This window comes from Oncorhynchus clarkii, unplaced genomic scaffold, assembly GCF_045791955.1.
Source record: "Oncorhynchus clarkii lewisi isolate Uvic-CL-2024 unplaced genomic scaffold, UVic_Ocla_1.0 unplaced_contig_9802_pilon_pilon, whole genome shotgun sequence".
Taxonomy (NCBI): Eukaryota; Metazoa; Chordata; class Actinopteri; order Salmoniformes; family Salmonidae; genus Oncorhynchus; species Oncorhynchus clarkii.
In genome coordinates this window covers 2,668-9,037 of record NW_027260476.1, presented here as the reverse complement: position 1 = coordinate 9,037, position 6,370 = coordinate 2,668, and the positions used below count along the sequence as shown (strand labels likewise).

Here is a 6,370-nt window from a genome sequence, read left to right as displayed (position 1 = left end):
TACGATATTCAAACCAAGTCAAAATCACCATTGAGGTACCTGGCTAGCTCAGTCGGTAGAGCATGAGACTCTTAATCTCAGGGTCGTGGGTTCGAGCCCCACGTTAGGTGATTATTTTCTCAGCCGAAGCACCAACTCACTTCGCAAACAACCATCCGCTTGGAAATTCGAGCAGGCTTGCCACCCTGCATATCTGGTGATACAGAAGGCTATGAATTTGTATTCTATCTCTGCCTGCACTCTGAATGACATACCTATTACCGATGAATTGTACTCCTAAATGGCTTGAATAAATGATCATTTTCCGGACAAGAAATAGACAGGCAGAGGCTTCAAGAAGAATACTTGCTCCTGGTGGGGCTTGAACTCATAACCTTGTCATCTAATTGCTGTATACTGCTGTAAAAGTACAACACGCTAACAGATTGCACCACAGGATCCATCAACAACACTCACTGATCACCCTATTTTGCAGAAACTGGGATGTACGATATTCGAACCAACTCAAAATCACCATTGAGGTACCTGGCTAGCTCAGTCGGTAGAGCATGAGACTCTTAATCTCAGGGTCGTGGGTTCGAGCTCCACATGAGGTGATTATTTTCTCTGCCTAAGCACCAACTCACTTCGCAAACAGCCATCCGCTTGGAATTTCGAGCAGGCTTGCCAGCCTGCATAGCTGGTGATACAGAAGGCTATGAATTTGTATTCTATCTCTGCCTGCACTCTGACCTGTCATCTCAATGACATACCTATTACTAATGAATTGTGCTCCTAAATGAATTGAATAAATTATAAATTTCCGGACAAGAAATAGACAGGCAGAGGCTTCAAGAAGAATACTTGCTCCTGGTGGGCCTTGAACTCATAACCTTATCATCTAATTGCTGTATACTGCTGTATAAGTACAACACGCTAACAGATTGCACCACAGGATCCATCAACAACACTCTCACTGATCACCATATTTTGCAGAAACTGGGCTGTACGATATTCGTACCAAGTCAAAAATACTATTGAGGTACCTGGCTAGCTCAGTCGGCAGAGCATGAGACTCTTAATCTCAGGGTCGTGGGTTCGAGCCCCACGTTAGGTGATTATTTTCTCTGCCGAAGCACTAACTCACTTCGCAAACAGCCTGGAGCTTGGAATTTCGAGCAGGCTTGCCAGCCTGCATAGCTGGTGATACAGAAGGCTATGAATTTGTATTCTATCTCTGCCTGCACTCTGACCTGTCATCTCAATGACATACCTATTATTAATGAATTGTGCTCCTAAATGAATTGAATAAATTATCAATTTCCGGACAAGAAATAGACAGGCAGAGGCTTCAAGAAGAAGAATACTTGCTCCTGGTGGGCCTTGAACTCATAACCTTATCATCTAATTGCTGTATACTGCTGTATAAGTACAACACGCTAACAGATTGCACCACAGGATCCATCAACAACACTCTCACTGATCACCATATTTTGCAGAAACTGGGCTGTACGATATTCGTACCAATTCAAAATACTATTGAGGTACCTGGCTAGCTCAGTCGGTAGAGCATGAGACTCTTAATCTCAGGGTCGTGGGTTCGAGCCCCACGTTAGGTGATTATTTTCTCTGCCGAAGCACTAACTCACTTCGCAAACAGCCTGGAGCTTGGAATTTCGAGCAGGCTTGCATGCATAGCTGGTGATACAGAAGGCTATGAATTTGTATTCTATCTCTGCCTGCACTCTGACCTGTCATCTCAATGACATACCTATTACCAATGAATTGTACTCCTAAATGGATTGAATAAATTATCATTTTCCGGACAAGAAATAGACAGGCAGAGGCTTCAAGAAGAATACTTGCTCCTGGTGGGCCTTGAACTCATAACCTTCGCATCTAATTGCTGTATACTGCTGTATAAGTACAACACGCTAACAGATTGCACCACAGGCTCCATCAACAACACGCACTGATCACCATATTTTGCAGAAACTGGGATGTACGATATTCGAACCAATTCAAATTCACCATTGAGGTACCTGGCTAGCTCAGTCGGTAGAGCATGAGACTCTTAATCTCAGGGTCGTGGGTTCGAGCCCCACGTTAGGTGATTATTTTCTCTGCCGAAACACCAACTCACTTCGCAAACAACCATCCGCTTGGAATTTCGAGCAAGCTTGCCACACTGCATAGCTGGTGATACAGAAGGCTATGAATTTGTATTCTATCTCTGCCTGCACTCTGACCTGTCATCTCAATGACATACCTATTACCGGTGAATTGTAATCCTAAATGGATTGAATAAATTATCATTTTCCGGACAAGAAATAGACAGGCAGAGGCTTCAAGAAGAATACTTGCTCCTGGTGGGGCTTGAACTCATAACCTTCGCATCTAATTGCTGTATACTGCTGTATAAGTACAACACGCTAACAGATTGCACCACAGGATCCATCAACAACACTCTCACTGATCACCATATTTTGCAGAAACTGGGCTGTACGATATTCGTACCAAGTCAAAAATGCTATTGAGGTACCTGGCTAGCTCAGTCGGTAGAGCATGAGACTCTTAATCTCAGTGTCGTGGGTTTGAGCCCCACGTTAGGTGATTATTTTCTCTGCCGAAGCACCTACTCACTTCGCAAACAGCCATCCGCTTGGAATTTCGAGCAGGCTTGCCACACTGCATAGCTGGTGATACAGAAGGCTATGAATTTGTATTCTAGCTCTGCCTGCACTCTGACCTGTCATCTCAATGACATACCTACTACCAATGAACTGTAATCCTAAATGGTTTGAATAAATTATCATTTTCCGGACAAGAAATAGACAGGCAGAGGCTTCAAGAAGAATATTTGCTCCTGGTGGGGCTTGAACTCATAACCTTGTCATCTAATTGCTGTCTACTGCTGTATAAGTACAACACGCTAACAGATTGCACCACAGGATCCATCAACAACACTCTCACTGATCACCATATTTTGCAGAAACTGGGCTGTACGATATTCGTACCAAGTCAAAAATACTACTGAGCTACCTGGCTAGCTCAGTCGGTAGAGCATGAGACTCTTAATCTCAGGGTCGTGGGTTCGATCCCAACGTTAGGTGATTATTTTCTCTGCCGAAGCACCAACTCACTTCGCAAACAGCCATCCGCTTGGATTTTCGAGCAGGCTTGCCACACTGCATAGCTGGTGATACAGAAGGCTATGAATTTGTATTCTATCTCTGCCTGCACTCTGACCTGTCATCTCAATGACATACCTATTACCGATGAATTGTACTCCTAAATGGATTGAATAAATTATCATTTTCCGGACAAGAAATAGACAGGCAGAGGCTTCAAGAAGCATACTTGCTCCTGGTGGGCCTTGAACTCATAACCTTCACATCTAATTGCTGTATACTGCTGTATAAGTACAACACGCTAACAGATTGCACCGCAGGATCCATCAACAACACGCACTGATCACCATATTTTGCAGAAACTGGGCTGTACGATATTCGTACCAAGTCAAAAATACTATTGACGTACCTGGCTAGCTCAGTCGGTAGAGCATGAGACTCTTAATCTCAGGGTCGTGGGTTCGAGCCCCACGTTAGGTGATTATTTTCTCTGCCGAAGCACCAACTCACTTCGCAAACAACCATCCGCTTGGAATTTCGAGCAAGCTTGCCACACTGCATAGCTGGTGATACAGAAGACTATGAATTTGTATTCTATCTCTGCCTACACTCTGACCTGTCATCTCAATGACATACCTATTACCGGTGAATTGTACTCCTAAATGGATTGAATAAATTATCATTTTCCGGACAAGAAATAGACAGGCAGAGGCTTCAAGAACAATACTTGCTCCTGGTGGAGCTTGAACTCATAACCTTATCATCTAATTGCTGTATACTGCTGTATAAGTACAACACGCTAACAGATTGCACCACAGGATCCATCAACAACACTCTCACTGATCACCATATTTTGCAGAAACTGGGCTGTACGATATTCGTACCAAGTCAAAAATGCTATTGAGGTACCTGGCTAGCTCAGTCGGTAGAGCATGAGACTCTTAATCTCAGGGTCGTGGGTTTGAGCCCCACGTTAGGTGATTATTTTCTCTGCCGAAGCACCTACTCACTTCGCAAACAGCCATCCGCTTGGAATTTCGAGCAGGCTTGCCACACTGCATAGCTGGTGATACAGAAGGCTATGAATTTGTATTCTAGCTCTGCCTGCACTCTGACCTGTCATCTCAATGACATACCTACTACCAATGAACTGTAATCCTAAATGGTTTGAATAAATTATCATTTTCCGGACAAGAAATAGACAGGCAGAGGCTTCAAGAAGAATATTTGCTCCTGGTGGGGCTTGAACTCATAACCTTGTCATCTAATTGCTGTCTACTGCTGTATAAGTACAACACGCTAACAGATTGCACCACAGGATCCATCAACAACACTCTCACTGATCACCATATTTTGCAGAAACTGGGCTGTACGATATTCGTACCAAGTCAAAAATACTACTGAGCTACCTGGCTAGCTCAGTCGGTAGAGCATGAGACTCTTAATCTCAGGGTCGTAGCTTAGGTGATTATTTTCTCTGCCGAGTCACTTCGGCCATAATTTCGAGCAGGCTTGCCACACTGCATAGCTCTTAATCTCTCTGCCTGCACTCTGACCTGTCATCTCAATGACATACGTGGGGATTCATTTTCCGGACAAGAAATAGACCAGAGGCTTCACGTCCTAGCTGTGATTATTTGCACCGCAGGATCTCAACAACACGCACTGATCACCATATTTTGCAAGCACCAACTCACTTGGCTAGCAGTCGGTAGAGCATGAGACTCATCCGCTGGGTGAGCCCCACGTTATGATTCGCCGAAGCACCAGCTCCGCTGGAATTTCCACTTGCCACTGCATAGCTGGTGATACAGAAGACTATGAATTTGTATTCTATCTCTGCCTACACTCTGACCTGTCATCTCAATGACATACCTATTACCGGTGAATTGTACTCCTAAATGGATTGAATAAATTATAATTTTCCGGACAAGAAATAGACAGGCAGAGGCTTCAAGAACAATACTTGCTCCTGGTGGAGCTTGAAATCCATCAACAACACTCTCACTGATCACCATATTTTGCAGAAACTGGGCTGTACGATATTCGAACCAACTCAAAATCACCATTGAGGTAACTGGCTAGCTCAGTCGGCAGAGCATGAGACTCTTAATCTCAGGGTCGTGGGTTCGAGCTCCACGTTAGGTGATTATTTTCTCTGCCGAAGCCAACTCACTTCGCAAACATTCTGGAGCTTGGAATTACGAGCAGGCTTGCATAGCTGGTGATCCAGAAGGCTGTGAATTTGTATTCTATCTCTTCCTGCACTCTGACCTGTCATCTCAATGACATACCTATTACCAATGAATTGTACTCCTAAATGGATTGAATAAATTATCATTTTCCGGACAAGAAATAGACAGGCAGAGGCTTCAAGAAGAATACTTGCTCCTGGTGGGCCTTGAACTCATAACCTTCGCATATAATTCAAATCAAATCAAATCAAATCAAATTTATTTATATAGCCCTTCGTACATCAGCTGATATCTCAAAGTGCTGTACAGAAACCCAGCCTAAAACCCCAAACAGCAAGCAATGCAGGTGTAGAAGCACGGTGGCTAGGAAAAACTCCCTAGAAAGGCCAAAACCTAGGAAGAAACCTAGAGAGGAACCAGGCTATGTGGGGTGGCCAGTCCTCTTCTGGCTGTGCCGGGTGGAGATTATAACAAAACATGGTCAAGATGTTCAAATGTTCATAGATGACCAGCATGGTCGAATAATAATAAGGCAGAATAGTTGAAACTGGAGCAGCAGCACAGTCAGGTGGACTGGGGACAGCAAGGAGTCATCATGTCAGGTATTCCTGGGGCATGGTCCTAGGGCTCAGGTCAGTTGAAACTGGAGCAGCAGCACAGCCAGGTGGACTGGGGACAGCAAGGAGTCATCATGTCAGGTAGTCCTGGGGCATAGTCCTAGGGCTCAGGTCCTCCGAGAGAGAGAAAGAGAGAAGGAGAGAATTAGAGAACGCACACTTAGATTCACACAGGACACCGAATAGGACAGGAGAAGTACTCCAGCAAACTGACCCTAGCCCCCCGACACATAAACTACTGCAGCATAAATACTGGAGGCTGAGACAGGAGGGGTCAGGAGACACTGTGGCCCACTCCGAGGACACCCCCGGACAGGGCCAAACAGGAAGGATATAATTGCTGTATACTGCTGTATAAGTACAACACGCTAACAGATTGCACCACAGGATCCATCAACAACACTCTCACTGATCACCATATTTTGCAGAAACTGGGCTGTACGATATT

The 6,370-nt window shown here is 44.6% G+C and overlaps 4 non-coding genes across 4 annotated transcripts; all 4 read left to right on the top strand.

Annotated features, from left to right (window-relative positions):
- The first annotated feature begins 37 nt into the window (after window positions 1-37).
- trnak-cuu (transfer RNA lysine (anticodon CUU)) lies at window positions 38-110 on the top strand. The gene has a single exon. It is a non-coding gene; the product is annotated as a tRNA-Lys (tRNA).
- Window positions 111-1,525: 1,415 nt separating this feature from the next.
- Window positions 1,526-1,598, top strand: trnak-cuu (transfer RNA lysine (anticodon CUU)). The gene has a single exon. It is a non-coding gene; the product is annotated as a tRNA-Lys (tRNA).
- A 421-nt stretch (window positions 1,599-2,019) lies between these two features.
- On the top strand, window positions 2,020-2,092 carry trnak-cuu (transfer RNA lysine (anticodon CUU)). The gene has a single exon. It is a non-coding gene; the product is annotated as a tRNA-Lys (tRNA).
- Window positions 2,093-3,517: 1,425 nt separating this feature from the next.
- On the top strand, window positions 3,518-3,590 carry trnak-cuu (transfer RNA lysine (anticodon CUU)). Its single transcript has one exon. It is a non-coding gene; the product is annotated as a tRNA-Lys (tRNA).
- Window positions 3,591-6,370: the final 2,780 nt, after the last annotated feature.